Below are 22,091 nucleotides of genomic sequence, written 5' to 3' on the forward strand. Positions count from 1 at the left end.
ATATAACTGGACCTGTAAAGAGCTTATTAAGTCATACTCATTATGTAAATCAAAGGTGCTACAAAGACAAGCAAACAAGTAATTAAAATAGATCTACTGATGACACCTAGTTAAGTGTTCAGGTAATATACATGGCAGAGCACAGGGCTACATGGCATGCTCCCTTGGCTGGGCTGGTATGAAAGCTCTCAGAAAAGCAAGTAAACAGAAGGAACTCCCTTCAGGCAGCTTCTCACATTTACCCCCTGTTATATGTTGATGTCTGGGAAAAGAAAAAAAATATAGGACACAACTTTCCCACACTTGTCAGAAGGCTGGCTGGCTGGCTGGCTGGCTGGGTTCCCCTGAAGACTTATCCATGTTGGACGGTAGACTGGTATAGATACTATAGTGTGGGCCCCTCAGCTCCTCTCTCTAACCCCCATCCCCCACCAGACTGAATATAGCCAACAGTACACCTGGACTCCCTTACACCAGCCCATGGTCACACTTAACACAGCCCACATGTATCCACATTTACGTGAATATTAAGTAAGTCTAGGTTACTCATGTTGATTAGAGACCTTGTATTCCACCAATTAGTTTAACACAATACATAAGTGGTGTAACTCTGAAATGAACCTGTCGTTTGTCAGATGTACACTCGTGTATTATATGGATTAATAAGCATACTACTGCTCCGTCTTCACAATGACCCCTTATCGGGTTTTCTGCACAAAAAGGTAGACATAACTCATCAGTGCTTTAAATAATCACGCCTGCTTACATTTGTACCTGCAATTCAAAGAAGTTTTACAGAACACAGGATACATATATGCTAATTTCCTACAAAACTTGTTTACATACTTTGTTACACTCACAAAAACTCTGAAGAATTTATTCATACCTGCTAAGTTAACTTGAACGAAAAAAAGAAAAGAAATCAGTTAACACACAAAACAAATACTGTGATAAATTGGGAATGAGGAAAGAAGGCAGTAAAAACAGGAAAAACACACAACAGAGTTACCTTCTATCTAACAGAAATTCTATAAATATCATTCTCTGTAGACAGTGTTGAAACAAGCTTTATGCAAATGTCTAAAAATAGTTCTGTATTATGATGAATGTTGAGCAATAGTTGTTTTTATACCTATCTAAAGTGTTTAAGTTGCCAAAGGGCAGGAGAAGTGAAATGTCTAGAGCATGTGCCAGTCTTCTTGACAGATGAGCCACGCTCTTTTCTCCTCTACCTATCAGAAGTCACTGACTAGAATGGAGTACTTTTTTCACTTTGACTTGCCTAAAAATAAAGTTAACAGGAAGTGTAGTGGACACATCAGCCTAATGCATGTACTAACTCTCCTTTCTCTGATAAGCCTCAACAAGGCAAGGCCTCACACCTAATAGACGCTCTTATATTATCCCCCTGACTTGGCTACATGGCAGGGATGCTGGGCTATGGTCATTGATGGGAAGGAGTCTTGGCAAGCGTAGCTGATTCTGGACTAATTGAGTGACCACACCAATGACCCGCCTCTACTTATCTTTCCTTGGCAACTGTGTCAAAGGCGTAACAGCAATAATAGATTTATCTGCTGCAAACCTGTCTGGGTTGGAGAATATCAGTACTTGTCCCTGTCCGACTGGGCATTACAGCCCCTGGGTGGTATCCCAGTGTAGTGGGCCTAGTCACCCAGGTTGTGTGCACTGCCTGCATGTTGCTCCCCCTAGACAGCTCTCCTTATGGACTCTCCCTTGTGTCAACCTCCTGCCCAGACAGCCAGCCAGCCAGCCAGCCAGCCAGAAGATGACCGACCCTGAGTGACCTCCAAACTGACCACAAGGCAGGGCTGACCAGCACTGACCAGCAAGAATAGCTGACCTGAGGGAGAGCACTACTGACACTCAGACTGTGTCCTGACCAGGGGCTCCTCAGGGGGATGTACTTCTGCCAGATGTGAAAGCTTCTAATAACGCACACAGTTAATCAACCCTTCTCTCCAACACTGAATTTTCTGTCAATCTTTATCCCCTATATTACAGATGAATATTTTAAAAGAACAAAGCAAAAGACCGTACGGATATTTGTTCGATCTTTAATTTATCAAACTAAGTACATGCACAAAACAATAAAATGCCACAAGTGTGCAAGCAAGCAAGAGAGAAAAATACAAGCTACTACAAGTATCCTGGCTTAAACGTATAATCTTAAAATGTATCAGCAAACTATACCCATGTTACCACGATACTGTAATCTGAGTGTTGTGAGTACAGGTTAACACATCCATGCAGTAGGACCTGGGAAACACTCACCTGGTGGAGGAAGCTAGCCCCTTCAGTCTGTCATCAGAATCACATTTCCACACAGGCCTCTATATTCTCTTACAGATGTATATCTAGGTTGTGGTAAAGTTCTCAAGTCCAGTCCACAATTACAGACTGGCCACTCTGTGCAGGCTGACTGGTAGAGGATACCCAGCCCTGAATCACAAACTGGCCACCCTAGACCCACTTGGCAAAGACACAGCCCCTGGGACTGCTGCTCTGATCTGCAGTAGCTCATACATGAAGCACTATGGCCCTCACCAACAATCCACAGCCTTCTTCAGAAAGAGCATACTCGGATCAGGCTAGACTTCTACTGTGGTCAAGGCAGTTCACAAAACGGCCAGTTAGCAACTGAAAACAACAGGAGTCAGCAGCCAATGAGTGAGGGCCTATAAGCACAGTGGTCATTAGATCACCTAAATCACAGACACATCAGAATACTCACATCCTCTCATTCACCAACCCACTCCCAATGCAACATTGTTGATAAAACCATTAAGCTTATTACATTGGTTAATATGAATGAGAAGTCTGGTATATGTGTACATTACCAATAAAATATAGTAAATAATAAGGCCAAGAGGTTACACCCATGGTCATAACTTCAAATGCAGCATAATCATTACAAGTTTACAAAGTTTGTATTTACAGCTTCAGTCAATAGTACTTATATGAACATGAAACAGTGCATTTACAATCACAAAAAACTTTGGAATTTTGCAGAGTAAAACTTTTATGGAGATTACCTCTGTTCATCACATATACATTGCCTCCATCATTCACCAGTCTGTCTACTGGACAACCTACAACCCATACAGCAAGGAATTAGGACTACAACAATTCTACTCTAGCAATAAACTTCCAGGAGACAACTCTATTCTACATAGAAAATTTCAATTCAGTTCTCATTCTCTCCCTTCTGCCACCTCAAAACAGGTAACAGCAGCCTTAAAATGATACTGAGAATACTGGAAAATGGAGCAATCTAGCAAGTCTTTACATTAGCAGTGTATGGTTAAATGTATATATGAGTCTAGCTTTTACACAGAATTGATACATGTATTTCTAAAAATTAACTGGATTTATTATTTCTCACACTACAATTGTTAAAAACAAATACATACCAAAACATTTTTTATTGCTGACGGAAGTGAAATTTAATAGTCCATGTGTGCACAGGTGTCCTACACATACATACCTGGACAACACAGGTGTCCTTGACTACACGTACATACCTGGACAACACAGGTGTCCTTCACTACACATATATACCTGGACAACACGGGTGTCCTTCCCTACAGGTACATACATGGACAACACAGGTGTCCTTCACTACACGTACATACCTGGACAACACGGGTGTCCTTCCCTACAGGTACATACCTGGACAACACGGGTGTCCTTCCCTACAGGTACATACCTGGACAACAACTATCATCATGGACTAAAGTTGGCACATATCACTGTCTCTTCTCATTGACAGATCTTCTGGGAGATATGATGAAAACTCTGTAAAAGGAAAATCTGGTATCAGAGCTACAAGTTCTGTCCACCAGGCTAGAGAATCTTGGTTAAACGTACTTACACAGAAAAGGGACAGAAGTGTACCGATAAAGACTTGATGGTAAAGCTTGTTTAGATACAGCCAAAGTGGAGCTGGTGCTGACAATATGCTGGACAAATCATCTGATTCTAACCAGACACACTAAACAAAAAACACACTGTTATTACCCTACAATAGAATAGGAAGAGAAAACTGCTATATGTATGTACAATGCTGGGATGGTTTTAAGTAGGGCACCATGTGATAGGCTACTAATGAGTAGTCATAAAGCAGAGCTAAGCTGTTGTATCACCTCAGGGAGTTGAGCGCATGCTGCACTATCACAAGATGAATAATCCCAGTGGAGATGACCCGACTGCCAACCACTTCCATTTCACCTTCAATAGGCAGTCTGTATAATCCGTCCTGTCGCAAGCCTCCAGCCTATCACAGAGAAATGAAATATAAGCTATAAGAGGGTCCAGTTATCAGACAGATATAACATATTACCTTGACTGGCGACTATAAGAGAAAGCTTGTGGCAAAGGATAAAGCTGCAGACTAATTGAATTTGGGATTTTATACTAGCTATATGACAAGCTGATGGCAGTGGCCAGCTGCTGCATCAAGCCAGTCAAATGTCTTAGGGCCAGAGCTGATTAACTAATTAGCCTTCTTACATTCACATCATGCAATTGACATCACTGAGCAAGAGTAATTTCAATGTTAATTCAACACAAACAGATTCTTAAACTATAGTTTTCATTATCTCTAGGTCGGATGTGGCTTTAAGTTGGGAGGTTTGTACAGGCAAAGGGCAGTAGTTTAGTGCTGCCACGCTAATCATCTTTACCTACACAGCTGACTTTGGCTGCATTAGTGAAAAGTTCACAAGTTATTAAATAAATAAATAAGCATAATTTTCACCACAGTTTTGCACATTCAGATAATATTTTAAATCAATGACAGACTTGAAATGTCCTTTGAAGCCTACAATATTGTTTATTAGCACATATTTTACTCTGGTGATGATAAACAAGGGTTAAGTTTGCCTCTCTCAATAAAAATGCTCAAATGTTAACCATAGGTTTTAAAAGCCTGGCTTAATCAGTGGGAAGCCCATGTGCCAGCCTATCCTCAGAAAATTTATAACATAGGAATGAGAGCGCAAGCTTTATTTATCAGAGTGGGGTCTTCCACCATTCCCAAGGATATAAAGTCTATGACCAGACATGACCAGACCATTATTTGTAAATATTACTAAAAAGTTGTCTGTTGATGTGTAAACTAAAATAGAATAAAATCTACAATCACGTATGTAATCGAGCCACTTAATATACATGTATAAGCCAGACACAACAGAACACTAGTACAGACTAGACTGGTTATTGTTCCATGTGGTCAAGTCCAGCTAGGCACTGTAATCAGAGATTGATATTAACATTAGACACACATCTACTGATTTCCCCAGTTGGACCATCACAGCTGTGTACTTAATAACCTCTGACACCTTCCACATCCATGAGAGGTGAATAATGAGCATCTATTCTCTCTGCTCTTCATGCATACATGTATTTATACACGTACCATGCCAGCCGTTCCACTGTTCTACACTACAGTGCCAATGAATAACACTGTGTGTTCTAAAAGTGAACACTATCCAGAAATCTTGAAAGGCCACAATTACTATTTTATTCACTTTCTAGATAGTAATAAAGTTACTGGAGTCATTAATAGCATAGGAGGACAGGGTAATTATATGGCTTGTGTTAGAAGGTACTAATGGTGAAACAGACTGGTTAGCATGACTAACACTGCAGGCAGGCTCTGTCCACTTGACAGTGACCTGTAGGGCCACTTCTCACTGGATTACCTCTTGCTGGATGTGCTAAAGCAGAAAGTTATTAAGCTACCCCTCCCCTGAGCACTGAACTATTCTGCTTTGTAATTAAGCCTAGACTGACTACATGAATGCAAGGTTAGGATCCCTGGTCTACAGCCCTGGCCCAGGGGACTGGCCGGAGCTGTGTAGACTGGGTTGTCCACTTAAACAGGTGTTTTTTAATTCTCTCCTCCTCCCCTCCACAAGCCCTTCCTGACCCTGAATACAGTCATCTACCCCTTTCCTCAACCTGACAGCCTGGCCAAGATAGCTGAACCAAAGAACACCACAATTAATGGGCTGTAAAGCTCTTTCACCACTGGACATAAATCAAACTGCCCAATTTTATCCATGGTTAGCTTTGACAAATTGCTTCAATAAACTACAGCTCTTTTATGTCAAGGATAACAATTAACACCTCCAATAAACGAATTACATGTGTTAATGGTATGTCCCCTGAAGCAAGTGACAGACTACAGCCCGGAGATTTTAGATTACTTGAATTGGCCACAAGAAGTCCTGGACTGATTAAAGCTTTTCTATTTTGTACAAAACACAGACATACTTCACCTCAAGTATGCTGCATTTTGTACAAAGATATAAAACTGGTTTTGATCAGCAGCTTTGAACTCTCCTCTCCACACTACACAGCCATTAACCATTCCTACCTTAACAACAGTATCCATAAATGTACATCCATTTTCTTCAGATCAGTAATAGCCCTGACTGCCTCTAATTATTGTCACTCAGGTAATTTAATTTAAACTGTGTTGACTTTGATGGAAGTGACACAGAAAACAAAAGCTAAAATACTTTATTTTGTTTCTTCTCAACACAAAATTTACATATAAATGAATGTAACATCACCCTGCAGCTGGCCTGATCTCCACCCTTCATCACTTGAATAACCTTACCATTTGCATATGAATACTTAACTATTTCTTATTTAACAAAATAAAATTCATGTTCGTTTCATGTTCGATTCAAATTCATTACTTTTCCATCAAATAATCCATATTTCCTACTGATGTCAATCTAAATCTTAGACACCTTTTCAACTTTTAATGTGATTTGACCTGCTTGATCAGCCAAGTCGAGAATCACGGATGATGTAGGGGCAAAAATTTTTATTTGGCGAATTTATGTTAAATACCTGGTAAGTCAAAGGCCACTAAAAATCATACAAATTAAACAAATCAAATTTTATTTTGAATTTTTATTATTAGTTTTTTTCATCAAACATTTATATAAAAGTGACCAGGGTGTAATAGTTAACATATACATGCAATCTTGCTTAGGAAATAAGAAACACAATGTTCCAATTTTACACATTTAGAAAGCTTAAGACTTACCTAATTGTATCATACAAATTTCTGGGACCTTCAGGACATCCATAATGGTCCTGAAAGTAGAAAAAGTTAACAAAACCATTAACTCAACACCCTAATAAATACCTTAATACATTATAAAATCTATGATCACTAAGGCAAAAAGATCTACCAAACCCACTATTTCCTGGATAGAGAAACGAAAAAGCAAAGGTATAGATAAACTAAAGTCACTGGTTTCGCACTACAACCCTTTCACAAGTTACTTAACTATGTTTCTACAATAAACTTTCGCGTTTTAGCACATCTATGTGTGCCACAATATTTTGCACATTTTTTTCTTAACTCGGACTACAGAAACTGTAGATACAAAATGGCACTGACATTAATTTATTCCAAACTTTGTCCATTTTCTGACCACATGCTTGCAGACAATGACAGTAAAGGAAAGTTGGGCAACTTTAGCAGACGATGGGATGTCACCAGCGTCCAGTGAGCAAAGTTGTCTGCCAAAATTTTGATACGGACACTCATCATTGGCTGTCGTGACCACGACAAATAATGGAAATATATGCTTCGCCCTAGACATATAATCGCGTTGAACATACCAAACAATTTGGTGGAAGTAAACTCTCTGCTGTTTTAGTATCTTAATTTATAGAAGCAACAAGCTCCGTTGCCCTTTTTCTCATAATTGTCGGACTTCCCCACGGTGGTCACGTGGGAGCGAGATCCCACGGGATTTCCAATTTACGCGCTAAAATGTTATCGCAACATAACATCTGAGTTGGAGAATAATAGGCCTACGCCTACCTGAATTACAATTTAGAAAACATTTGTCACACGGGCCAGCTATGTAGTTTTTTCAAAAATATTAAAAACTTTCAAATTGGGTGTTTGCTAATTACCCATGGTAGGTTCAATCAATGTGGATGTTTTATTTCTTAATTTTTCCCCCCAACATGATGCTGGCCGCCGACTTAGATGTAATTGTATGGCCTACTTAAGTGAAATATTCTTGAGCACGGCGTAAAACACCAATGAAATAAATAAATAAATAAGTCAATAAATAAATAAAACAGTATTTTATACATAATCTATGTGTTTGACAGTGCAACTTGTAAAAGTCATTTTTAACAGTAGGCCTAGTTTAATTTCGTCTATTTAATGCCCAATGGGCCTATATAAAATCACTGCCCGAACAATAGAAATAAAATCACTGCCCGAACAATAGAAGCAATATCCTGCCAACAAGGCGAACAGAGGAGAATCCGATGCCTTATGAATATCTAATAAAACACATCCGCCACACTCTCGTTATTAGACCTATAGCCCACATGTAGAATTAAACATGGATTGACCGCCACTTGCTAAGAGCCTAGATGACCTTATGTCAGAGGTCAAAGTGCAGACATAGGGTGAGGACGCCGGGGACCTACACAGACCTACTACACACTGTCACACTCTGTACAAGACCTATATATAGTCATACCATGCTCTAAAGGGGGTGGGGGTGGGGGGGATGGTGCAATTTATGACGAAAATATTTTTGAAAGCAAAACGTAGGCGCTAAATATATAATTTTCAGGTTTTCTTTTTACGATTGGGCGTGATTTTCTTTTCCCTGTCTTTTTTTTTTTTTTTTTTTTTTCCATTTCACGCATAGGGCCTATAACTCTACGACGAAAACTGAAGAAGTGACTGGGCTGAAGCCTCTTCTCAATCTCCCTTACCCTAACGAACAGTTTCGTGTAAGGGGTCAGGGTGACGACAGCTGCGCGAGCTCCCCATCTGCCACACCTCTTCATCGTGTGCATGAAGTGTTTTTCTGGACAGGTGGCTATAGTAACTGCAAAGAGAAAAGATATCTTGAATTTTTAAAACACAAAAGGAAAAGAAAATTTAACCACTACACAACCTGTACATAGTATACACCAACAATATAATAATAATAATAATAAAAAAAGAAAACATAGCAATTTCTATATTGCTATATTGCTACCTAAATATTCCAAGCACAGTTTCGAACTTTCGTTGTCATTGGGATAATAGTATATTACAGTAAATGTTGTATGTATGTCAGCCTTCTTTAGCGGGCAGCCACGCTATCGGGCACTTCCGTGCTGATCTAATCTCGACGGATCATCATATCTCAAATTTGTCAAACTTGTAACTTCACTTGTCAGGACTCTATAAATTCCTTGTTGGCTATTTAATCACAAAATATAAAATAAATACATTTTCGCACAAATACTTTTATATGAAAATATACAAAACAAAGTATATACATAAAAATATACATGCAGGGAAAATATAGTTTATATTGGTTCTTCTTGTATATCTTGTATAAATGGATTGAATCGACAAAGAAAATTCCAGCATGATAAAAACACTCAGGGATTATAATTCTCAATGTAAAACTAAATAATTTAAAACGTGTATTGAAAAACCAGGATAAGGAGACTATGTTAGATATTAACGGGACTTAGCCTTAATCTGTGCTCTTCCTCCATAATTTGAACTTCAAGGCTATTTTCAGTACTGAAGTAAAAATTCCTCGGGTAAATCGCAATTTTTGGCAGTAAAACTATTTTGAAGTGGAGACTCACTTTGTGTTTCAGTTTCGTGATCCTGAAACCTGGCACATTCACATTTTAATTAGGTTCACATGTATTAATCGGGTGATTATTTGTTCTATAATATCCACAAATCACTGACATATCTTTACAGCTATATATATGGAACATTTCAAGCTCACAGAAATAACGGTTGTTAACTTAGGGCCTATTATCCTTAATATTAGATGTAACTCAGCAAACTTTCGATAACCACGAGTTGTGATACACATATAGGTGTGGATAGGTATGTCTGTGTGTGCATACCTAACAGGCTGTGTAGCTGTACGACGGCACGTGTAGCCATTTCTGTATCGCTGTACGCTCAACACACCGTTTATTATGACATGCAAGTAAAATTTAAAACACAAAAGAAAGATAGAAAAAAAAAAACAAAACAAAAACTCGGAATATAGCAGTGTTATTTACTCTATTTTTGATTTTATTCTTGCAGGTCTGCATCTTAATACAGACCCCCCCACCTCCAAGCTGAAAACAGCAGGGCTAGTAGATCAGAGTAAAAGAACCTTAACGGGTATGAGTGCACTAGATTTGCTCGGTCAAGTGTAATTAATATGCATGCGAAAGATCTGCTGACCTTGCTATATCCCTGTTCAAAGATGTTTTGTGGCGTTCGAATGGTTCGGTATTAATAGCACTATGGACCGGAATAAAATGCTGCTAGCATAACTCTAATTAAATTGCTCACTAATCTACGATCACTTGATAAGCGTAAATTGTGCTGAATTTAAAGAATTCTCCTCAATCCTTGAATAGATTGAAGCTTGGATTGAACACAAACTCGACGAGCATTTAAGATGCTTCATATACACATGCTCTCCACAAACTGTATGCATGTTGGCGAGAAAATAATAGGATTTGATTTATTTAACTAGATATTTACAACATGTTTACATGAGATGTCAGTTGGAAAGTCGGGAATAAAAGCCCTGGGGCTCGTTCTATCCCTGTTAAAACTTTAATAAAATTTGTTTTAATGGAATTGAGACAAAGGTGAAAATTAGTAATACAAATATGCCTACAAATACTACTGTATGTAGAGTATAAGAAAAACATATTTCTGAATTAAACCACAATTTCAAGTAAATATAATTTAAGGTTCCCTTTTGTATAAGCAAATATGGATCGCGATCCTTTGAGACTGTGAGGCAATTTATTCCATTGTCGGGGACCTTTGGCGTACAGGGAAAAGAAAGAGAGAATTGCTCTATGAAATGGCCGAAATAGATCTGGTGTATAGAATGTCTTCGTGTGTATTTGAATGTGAATATTTTGAATCCTTTCAAATATCGACTGGAAATTTACACATAGGAAGCACAGGGCGACAAAGATCTACACGATAAGGTGCCGCATGTCCGAGTCATGCATACAGTAGAATGGCTGTCCCAAGTAACGTCCAGGTTTGCCAAAACCTCCATACATACATAAACTGCATATCATATACACACAAAGGTGAGTATTTTAATGAAAACCGTATAAACTAAAAACTTTTTCAAAGATAACGTTTGAACTTCGTTGTAACTGTTTTATTCACCTGTATACATTCCCATCTTCATTGACCAGAAATGAAAAATATATGAGCACGTTTAATAGATGTACATCTACAGTGCGAATGAATACACGAATGGTCGCAAGAATGAATGAATGACTGTGGTTTAGGCCACTTTCTGCAAAGCCTTCATGTCTATGCCACAGGTAAATTCTGGCATGAAGGTCTTTTGTTTAAATTGAGACAGTTGGGTGTTGGGGACCCATTACTGACAAGGAGTAAGAATTATCTATCTGACAGAAAAATTAAAGTTTGTTTAAACGGAGTTGATTCAGACATATATTCTATTCAATGTGGAGTTCCACAAGGCCCCGTTCTAAGACCGCTTCTTTTCCTGATTTTTGTAAATGACATAAATGTGAACACTGAATGTAATATCAATATTTTTGCCGATGATACATCTGTCCGAACAGATGACTGAGTTTATTACATCTGAAAATAAAATAAATCGAGATCAAGGTCGCTTGTCACAACGGGCCAAACAATGGTTGATAACATTTAATGCACAGAAAACTGTATACTTACTTGTTTCCTTACAAAAGAACCCGATGTACCCAAAACTGTATTTAGATGGTATTGAAGTGAAGAGAGTTCAGTACCATAAACACCTTGGTATCATTCTACAGCACGATGGTAAATGGGACCAACATATAAGATCACTCGTAAATAAATGTAATGAGAAATTAGGTATTATAAATAGAGTGAAGAGGATATGAACAAGGAAGTGTTTAATGACTTTAACTGTAGTATTGCGCTTTCCCTAAGCCTGCAAGATGTTTAACAGCCCGAAGCTTTGCTTTGTACAAGTGGAATGCGACGTACATCAGATAAAGCTCTGCTGAGTGAACTTAATTGGACACCACTATATGTTCAGCGTAGACAACATAGGATTCTGCTATTTTTTAAAATAGTAAATGGACTTTCCCCGCCTTACTTACAGTCCCTATTACCAAGACGATCAACAGAGTATAATACATATAAGTTAATAATACATATAAGGTATAGTGAATATATACGTATATTTAGATGCCGCCTCAGTATATACAAATCATCCTTCCTCCCGAAAACAACTAAGGATTGGAATAATTTACCTAAACATATTCGCCATTCTTCAATTAAAGAACTTCAAAAATTTCTATCCCCACCAATTATTACTACGTCTAGTGATTTTATATCGTTATATAATGACTTTAGCAACTTTTCATCTGTCCAGCACTGCTGAATGAGAATGGGACTCGGCGCTCTTCGGGCAGACCTTTTTAAGTATAATATTATTGAAGATACTACTTGCTCTTACTGTAATAATACATGTGAAGATACCTTTAATTATTTTTATATTTGCCCTCAATTTGCCACATACTCTCACAGAAACTGCACATAACTAGATACCATGGGGATACCATGCGAGATGATGTGATATTACATCTGTCTGTGTCACAGTCAGGTCCTGGGCGTTCATGATCTACACTGCACATAACTATACATGGGGATAACACGCGAGATGATGTGATATTACATCTGTCTGTGTCACAGTCAGGTCCTCGGCGTTCATGATCTACACTGCGCATAACTAGACATGGGGATAACACGCGAGATGTGATATTACATCTGCCTGTGTCACAGTCAGGTCCTCGGCGTTCATGATCTACACTGCACATAACCAGACATGGGGATAACACGCGAGATGTGATATTACATCTGCCTGTGTCACAGTCAGGTCCTCGGCGTTCCTGATCTACACTGCACATAACCAGACATGGGGATAACACGCGAGATGTGATATTACATCTGCCTGTGTCACAGTCAGGTCCTCGGCGTTCATGATCTACACTGCACATAACCAGACATGGGGATAACACGCGAGATGTGATATTACATCTGTCTGTGTCACAGTCAGGTCCTCGGCGTTCATGATCTACACTGCACATAACTAGACATGGGGATAACACGCGAGATGTGATATTACATCTGCCTGTGTCACAGTCAGGTCCTCCGCGTTAATCATCTACACCGGACATAAATAGACATAGGGAATAACTCGCGAAGTGACAGAGATATGTTGGCCTTTTTGTGGATGTAATGCAGGTCCGTGGCCGCCGGGAATAGTGCTGTATTCCGTACTCGTTTCTTAAAACAGGACAGAATCACTGCCGTGGCGACGCCTTGAAACTACACAAAGCAGTAAACAGAACAATTAAACTGGACTCCATGCAAATTCAAAACCAGAAGAACACAGGATTTGGGAGAACAGACAAGTACAGCGGAAGGGTAGGCAAAGGAATTAAACTGGATAAGTACAGGGAAAGGTAGATAAAGGGTTTAAACTGGACGAATGCATGGAAGGGTGGGCAAAGGAACTGAACTGGGCAGGTACTGAGAGGGGTAGGCATAGAAAATGAACTGGACAGGTACTGAGAAGGGTAGGCAAAGGAACTGAACTTGACAAGTACTGAGAAGGATAGGCAAAGGAACTGAACTGGACAGGTACTGAGAGGGGTAGGCATAGGAAATGAACTGGACAGGTACTGAGAAGGGTAGGCAAAGGAACTGAACTGGACAGGTACTGAGAGGGGTAGGCATAGAAAATGAACTGGACAGGTACTGAGAAGGGTAGGCAAAGGAACTGAACTTGACAAGTACTGAGAAGGATAGGCAAAGGAACTGAACTGGACAGGTACTGAGAGGGGTAGGCATAGGAAATAAACTGGACAGGTACTGAGAAGGATAGGCAAAGGAACTGAACTGGAAGGTACTGAGAGGGGTAGGCATAGGAAATGAACTGGACAGGTACTGAGAGGGGTAGGCAAAGGAACTGAACTGGACAGGTACTGAGAGGGGTAGGCATAGGAAATGAACTGGACAGGTACTGAGAAGGGTGGGCAAAGGAACTGAGCTGGACAAACACAGAGAAAGGTGGGCAAAGGAACTGAGCTGGACAAGTACAGAGAAAGGTTGGCAAAGGAAATGAACTGAACAAGTACAGGGATGGGTAGGCAAAGGAACTGAATTGGACTATATACACGTAGGTGAAAACAAGATGGGAAGAGCAGAAGAGTAAATAAAGAGGAAATGTATCCTCCAGGATTATATATGCATCATCGCAAGCGGTAATTCAAACTGGAAAGTCAAATGAAATGTCTAATGAGATCTACTGTCTATATACATATAACAATAGGTATGTCATGCATGAAAGCTCTGCAGTTAAAGTACGCTGTTATGCACCATACAGTTGTTGAATAATGGGGTTATCATGTACTTGAAATGCGAACGTAAACAGACTGAAACTGACCCGCCATATACGCATATACAGGTAAGTGTCGTACAGCAAGGTACTGGAGCAAACCTTATATTCTATACAGAGCCTAACAGGTGCGTCAAAACGCAGGTTATTGGGTTAAATAGCAAAGAATACAAAAAAATAAAATAAAAGAAAATAAAAATTAAGAAAATTTTTATTTCTTCGTCTTGTATAAACTTTCATCTACCTGAGCATTTTACTATATGCTTAGATACATCTTAAGATGGTGGATGTAAACTAGCTTTAATCTACAAAGTAAGTGGTTAAATAACATCTGCACTGACATTAACCATTTGCGAGTTCCTTAAAGTTGTACATGCTGATATAAACCACATTAAAATTAAATGATCTATATATGCCATACATCAATGTCATGTGCCATCTGGCCCAACGACTGTCTATACATATTTTTGTTTCTTCACCTATACAGAAAATATCACGTATCACGAAAATTGTTCCAGTTAAAGGACGTTTCCAAGTTTCGTGTTTTACAGGACGATCTCATACGATATACATGAATGAGGAGTCATGATGCTGTATCAGTGTCAAGCCGGTCGACACGATCAAGAAATGCCGTCGTGTTACATGAACTGTTCATCCACACAGCTGCTTATATAGTTACGTTTAGTATGTTTAGTTCAGCTTTATAACTGAAATAATGTCACATATATGTAGAGATTTATTCGGTAGATTTCGACCAGAGAAATCCGCAAGCCACATCATGGGAGGAATTTTAAATCGAAGACATAATTAAAAATAAAAATTAGAGAAAAGCCAAACAGTATGTGTAGATTTTCCTACTTTATTACATTTTACAGTGTGCAAATCTGCTGTACATATAGGTCCATTTATACGTTGTTGTTTTACAGAATATCAATATATAGGGCCTAGAAATGAAAAAATTCTAGAGGACAGGGTTAGACTACAGTGAAATAAATAAATACATAAATAATAACAAATAAAATATGAAAATTTTTAAAACATATATCGACAGATTTTCACATGGAACCATTCAGAAATCGAATTATTCCTAATTTCTATATTTTAAGTTTCTTGAATACACAGATAATAGCACAGGCAGAAATGCTCTAAGCCTCTGTCAGAGATCGAAGAATACATTTGCTCTGACCATTCATTACACGAATGAATACACCGGTTTTGGTCCATTGTCATGCCTTCAATCTTCTTCAACGTTCAAAAAGGCATTCGGTTCGCTTGCCACGGAAACAAAATCTCGGTTTTGACAATTCTATCATTTTTCAATTATGCTATGGAGGTCATTTTTAAGGAGGGAGGATGCCGGACTGCCTACCGGAGGTAAACCACCGATCTTCCAAAACATACACGATGATACTCAAATTAGAAAATAATTAACAGAAAACAACTTGTTTTCAAAGAACTTAAGATCGGAGCCAGTAAGCATTGTCGTCTAAGGTTACAAGAGCCGGAAAATCGTTCATCACGATATGTACATGAACGGGAGTTTGTAAGGGAGATTACTGACCTGAACGACAGGACGATCTATAGCTGAAGACTGAATGATACATATTACTATATGTAGAGGTATGGAGGTAAAAATTTATGTTTGTCACAACGGATAACCATCTGCAAGATACACCACTATGGGCAGACGCTTGGAAGATACACCACGATGGACAGACGTTTGGAAAATACATCACAATGAGCAGACCTTTGAAGGATACACCACAATGGGCTGACGTTTGGAAGATATACCACACTGGGTAGACGTCTGGAAGATACACCACAATGGGCAGACGTTTGGAAGATACACCACGATAGGCAGACGTTTGGAAGATACACCACGATAGGCAGACGTTTGGGAGATACACCACGATAGGCAGACGTTTAGCGGATACACCACAATGGGCAGACGTCTGCAAGATACACCACGATAGGCAGACGTTTGGGAGATACACCACGATAGGCAGACGTTTAGAGGATACACCACAATGGGCAGACGTTTGGAAGATATAACACACTGGGCAGACGTCTGCAAGATACACCACGACGGGCAGACGTTTGAAAGATACACGACAATGGGCATACGTTTGGAAGATACATCACAATGGGCAGACGCCTGGAAAATACACCACAATGGGCAGACGTCTGTAAGATACACCACAATGGGCAGACGTCTGTAAGATACGCCAGAATGGGCAGACGTCGGCAAAAATATACCACGATGGACAGGTGCCTGCAAGTTACACCACAATGGGCAGACGTTTGGAGGATACACCACACTGGGAAGACGTTTGGGAGATACACCACGATATGCAGACGTCTGCAAGATATACGAGGATGGGCAGACGTCTGCAAGATACACCAAACTTGGCAGACGTTTGGAAGATGCACCACAATAGGCAGACGTCTGCAAGATACACCATAATGGGCATACGTTTGGAAGATACGCCACAATGGGCAGACGTCTGGAAGATGCACCAGAGTGGACAGACGTCTGCAAGATGCACCACAATGGACAGACGCCTGCAAGATACACCACAATGGGCAGACGTCTGGAAGATACACCACAATGGGCAGACGCCTGTAAGATACGCCAGAATGGACAGGACGTTTGGAAAATACACCACGATGGACAGACGCCTGCAAGATACACCACAATGGGCAGGACGTTTGGAAGATATACCACAATGGGCAGACGTCTGCAAGATACACAACGATGGGCAGACGTCTGCAAGATACACCACAATGGGCAGACGTCTGCAAGATACACCACAATGGGCAGACGTCTGCAAGATACACCACAATGGGCAGACGTCTGGAAAACACACCACAGTTGATAGACACTTGACCAAAGTGTAATGATACAATGGACCCGTCCACAGTTGATAGACACTTGACCAAAGTGTAATGATACAATGGGCCCGTCCAGATTATAATAAATCCAAACCTATAGTATTTGAAATTATTTTGGTTTTGTCCTTTTCTTAGCTTACATTGGATGTTGGAAGCCAATATTTTAGACCTCCGACCCGCCTCTTAATAGATGGCTTGTATGCACCAATATACAGAGTTTGGATAGAAATCCCCGGGTTCAACTGGGGTTCATGAGCGAGGACACACTCCTTACCGGCAGATCTGTCCACGGCCGACATTCTCCTTAGCCTTTTGGAAGTCTGTCTTACTGAAACGTCAAGTGCGAATGTCATACAAAAGAAAACTCTTTAAAGTTATGTTCTTATAAGTTTTTTTATCGATGTAAAGAGGATATATCACTCTGTTCAGTATCACCATTACTTTGTGTTATCATGATCATAATTAGGCTGGGTAAACGGGCACATATCAGCTTATCAGGACATAACTTTCAACGAAAATATATTACACACATTATATATATATATATACATATATAAAAATAAAAAATACAGCAGGCGATATTGCCCTGTGAACTATGACTACTGTAGCATCCCTTCTGTAATCATCATTCACCCCTTACATGTCCAGTATTGATGAATTCGTCATTGTAATGTCTTCATCACAAATACGTGACCGGTAATTATCCAATAAATTGCCACCAAATCATTCAAGAAAATCTGGTTAAAACGACCCTACAGATTAGAAGGTTGCAAAAATCAGTGAAGGCAATCGACGCTGAAAAAAACTGTGTAACCGATACACACAAAGCGTGTAGTTTTACCTGAATCCTTCTTATACAGCTCTCCTCTTTGAAATTGCACGGAATCGAGGTAATCTGGTGCCCTAAATGATCCGTGGTAAAGAATCCGAGGAGCTGAAAAACCAGTTGGTTTTCCGGTGGATTAAATTGTGAATTATCTTGCGCAGGGAGGCGAGTCCGTCAGGTTAGGTTTGTCAGGTAAGGTGCGGCACCATCTCTAACTAAGCACAGCGCGCATAGTTTAGTGAACACACTTGACCCAGACAGCGCACAATTGTGGACACTCATCGATTTTGTGAGTCTACAGGTATGAACAAAACAGAGGCTGTAAGCTAGTGTCGCGTCACCCAGGGAGCTCAGGTAAGTCTGACAGCAAAGCCAATCAGCCACCACCAGTTACCTTCATACCCTTAATCCCGAACTGAGAACACAACGAGCAAAGGTGCGCATAAACGTTACTGAGGCGGAAAGGAAACAATGGTCGGGGCAGACAGGAGAGGGACGGGACGCATGGAGTCGGGGAGTAATGGCAGTGAGTGCGAGGAGTTCCCTGGATATGACTGGCGGGTAAGCCAGACTGACGTAATGGTGTGTGTAGCTGCGGAGCTAGACAGGTCCCCAGACACACGGCCCGATACGGAGGGACGGCAAAACACAAGTACCTCGCCAGACTTCCCTCCCTCAGCTCACAGCGTCGCTGAATTGATTTAGGCTGCAGTTATACAATCGCCTCACGCCGCCGACAAGCCTTGGATGATTACGTGGCTGCTCCGGCGAGCCAACTTCAACCCCTGAGCCAGCAGTGTATTAGTACGCTGTACACAACAGTGTATTTCATAGTAAAGCTTGGAAGGAGAGTACGGGGCGAAGTGTAGCGGCACTGGCAATGTCAAATGATCCGGTAACAGTTCAGATGGGGACATGGCAGTGACGGAGTGTAAAGGCAGCAGTAGTGAGCGAATTGAAGGGCGAGTTGGCAGAGTGGAGGTTTGTCTGTCAAAACGACACACAGCGCTGCTGGCCCATTGCTCGTAATCGCGCTGATGTAATGCGCGTGTGACAGGGACAGTGTCCGCTAAACAGGATAGCCCAGCTGGCGGGAGTACCGTCTGAGGAGGGCCGTGGACTGGCCGAACCCCTCCAAGACCTGTGGACAGTCGGCTCGGCTCCGTGACTTATCTCCTGTTACGTGCGTATTCCATACACCTGTATATATAAGAGACATATAATGCCATGGAAGGCGATCGGGGGTGAAATATAGGGGTGTGAGGGATAGAGCTGAAATTAAGCTCTAACCCGGCCAGGCTCATTAGAATTCATATCTTAGGATGAGCAGGTATGCTTGCCTCTTGGAGAACGGCCCTGGAGCAAAAACCCAGCCCTTTTCCTCGCCGTTTATTATAAAAATTACGAGGCACTTTATGAATACCTCTGAAAAGGCAACATTTTTATGTTGACAAAGTGACCGTAAGCATTTTGATGGTGCCTGTAAAATTCTTCCATTCTATCGGCTAGTGACTTCTGAAGCATACTAAGTATATTTACTTTTACTTTGAGCTTTGTTGTTTGTTAATTTTTGGACCATATAACGGATAGGGCGTTGTTACTATCGATTCCCAACAGCCATTAGTCCTAAATCCAGATTGCATAATAAACATGGCGAATGTGACGTCATTTACTAGCGCATGGGAAAATCAATGGCCGATCCAAACGCACTAGATTAAGTGCAGCATGGCTGTGACAAGGCGAGCACTGGAGAGCTACTCTGTAGAGGAACACCCGGGCAGATAACCTGCTTGCCTTCACATCCATCCTCTCCGGTATGTCTTATCTCCTTTTCCATTTAGCCTTTGTCGTCGAAGCGCTGTAAATCGTATTTTGTCGGAAAGCATTGAGAGTGGATTTATACAAAATGTTAACAGAGTTTTAATCAGAAAGCAAGCTTACCGTCGCAGATTGCATACGCCGCGACATGTTTACCATCTTTAAATACCTGGTGGCCTTTTAGCCGTCAATGATACCATGAACAGTCGCGTATGCATATGACTATGTTTACGTCGAAATGACTGGAGTAAATTTTCCAGTAACCAACTCTATATTAACCCCTAATCCGATGAGTGTATGCAACGCGCAGGTCGCGTTCAACAGGTACATGGGAGAGACTTCAGTGATGATGTGAGCATGTAGCAGTCCTAACTTTTTTCTGGAGTACCTGCATAAATTATATATGAAGATACGGCAGTGCCTAGGATTACACCATTTGTACACGATTGCACTGAGATCATTTTCCACGCAGAATAATCCACAAACAAGAGAGAGATAACAGTGTTGTGTAGAGAAGGGTTAGCTGCAGGAGAATATGGAGTTTCTTCAACATTCTTCACTGAAGTATTAGGGTAAATTCAAATGATTTGCTGGATTAACGCAAAACAATATTGCTTCCAAAATATGAACAAAAAGATGACTTCAGTCAAAATGAGCTGTCTACCAAAATGCTGTTTAATTATCTAAATTCCGTAGAGACGGGTGACCATAAAAAAAATTAAGCTTTCAGGTCCCAATTGTCTGCCTGTCTTCATCCACCAAGCAGCAAGTATCGTCCGCTGTGTGTACCATAAATAACATAGGTGGTTAGGGAGTGAAGCAGCGAGGGGAATTCCCGCGAAAACAACACCTGCGCAAATGTAGCGAACATCCCAGCTTGGAGAGACTTCAGACTCAAACTCCAAAAATCTGGTTACCACATTTCTCGCCCGTTCATGTCGTAAAACCGCGAGACTTTCCATAATTACTAATCTAGCAAAATCTGCCTTGGAAGTTCACAGATGTTCAAGCGACAGTATACAGTATTTGTGGATTTAACACAGAGGAAGCAGACAGGCTTTTGTAACAAAAATAAAAATAATTTTAAAAATAAAATTAATGACTGTACAAGCAACTTTTTTTTATATTTCCGCGAGTAAACATGACGAAAAAAAAATATGAACAAGAAATTTTTGAAATTCATTTGAATAAATATGACAAAACTTAATAATACAACAACGAAAATTTTAACAGAGGAGTGGCTTTCAGTGTTTTTGGTGATGTAATCAGAATTATCAGATATTGGCTGAAAGGGTACCGTAATAATTTTCCATCTAAGAATATCAATCAAATTTTTGTGTTTGAGTTACAAGATAGTCACATTGATCCACTTCAGCTGACATCTTGGTCTGCATTAACTCATACATTGATCAAGGTATTAACAGTAGTTTTGGTCTGCATTAACTCATACACTGATCAAGGTATTAACAGTAGTTTTGGTCTGCAATTAACTCCTACATTGATCAAGGTATTAACAGTAGTTTTTCCTTTGTACTAACTCCTACATTGATTAAGGAATCGACAGTCGTTTTGGTCTGCATTAACTAATACATTGATCAAGGTTTTGGTCTATATTAACTGATACATTGATTAAGGTATCAACAGTCATCTGTGTTGATCTGTGTTGATATACTCTTTTGATCTGTAATAACATACATCTTGATCTAACTGTTTTATCAGGCCACTTTGGTCATTTTGAACTAATATCCTGATCTGCATTTATTACGGACACCGTGGTCTTTTGAACATATATATGTAATATTAATACAATGGCAAAATTTCGGTTGTAACCCTTCGACTGACTGATTACATTAATGTAATGCAAGAGAGGTTCAGCAAAAAATGGCACCTTCGTTAGATTGTGTTTTTTCCGGCCTGACGCCGGGACTCCCCCCCCATAAATATATATATATATATATATATATATATATATATATATATATATATATATATTACCCTCTGGAGTAGCTGATTGGGAACAGCAAGTGTCCGAACCTGACCAGTGCAATACAGGGATGGCAGATTGC

General features: G+C 40.0%; 1 long non-coding RNA gene across 2 annotated transcripts; it reads right to left on the reverse strand.

The window, feature by feature from the left end:
* Nucleotides 1–213: 213 nt before the first annotated feature.
* LOC135481865 (uncharacterized) lies at nucleotides 214–21,259 on the reverse strand. 2 transcript variants are annotated; one of them, XR_010446189.1, is made up of 7 exons: nucleotides 18,223–21,259; nucleotides 8,797–8,912; nucleotides 7,088–7,137; nucleotides 4,167–4,297; nucleotides 3,731–3,819; nucleotides 3,057–3,113; nucleotides 214–2,661 (listed from the first exon to the last, which is right to left on the reverse strand). It is a non-coding gene; the product is annotated as an uncharacterized LOC135481865 (long non-coding RNA). The 2 variants fall into 2 exon arrangements; XR_010446188.1 differs by lacking the exons at nucleotides 8,797–8,912; nucleotides 18,223–21,259 and adding an exon at nucleotides 7,672–7,753.
* Between the last annotated feature and the right edge of the window lie 832 nt (nucleotides 21,260–22,091).

This window comes from Liolophura sinensis, chromosome 1 (genome assembly GCF_032854445.1).
Source record: "Liolophura sinensis isolate JHLJ2023 chromosome 1, CUHK_Ljap_v2, whole genome shotgun sequence".
Taxonomy (NCBI): Eukaryota; Metazoa; Mollusca; class Polyplacophora; order Chitonida; family Chitonidae; genus Liolophura; species Liolophura sinensis.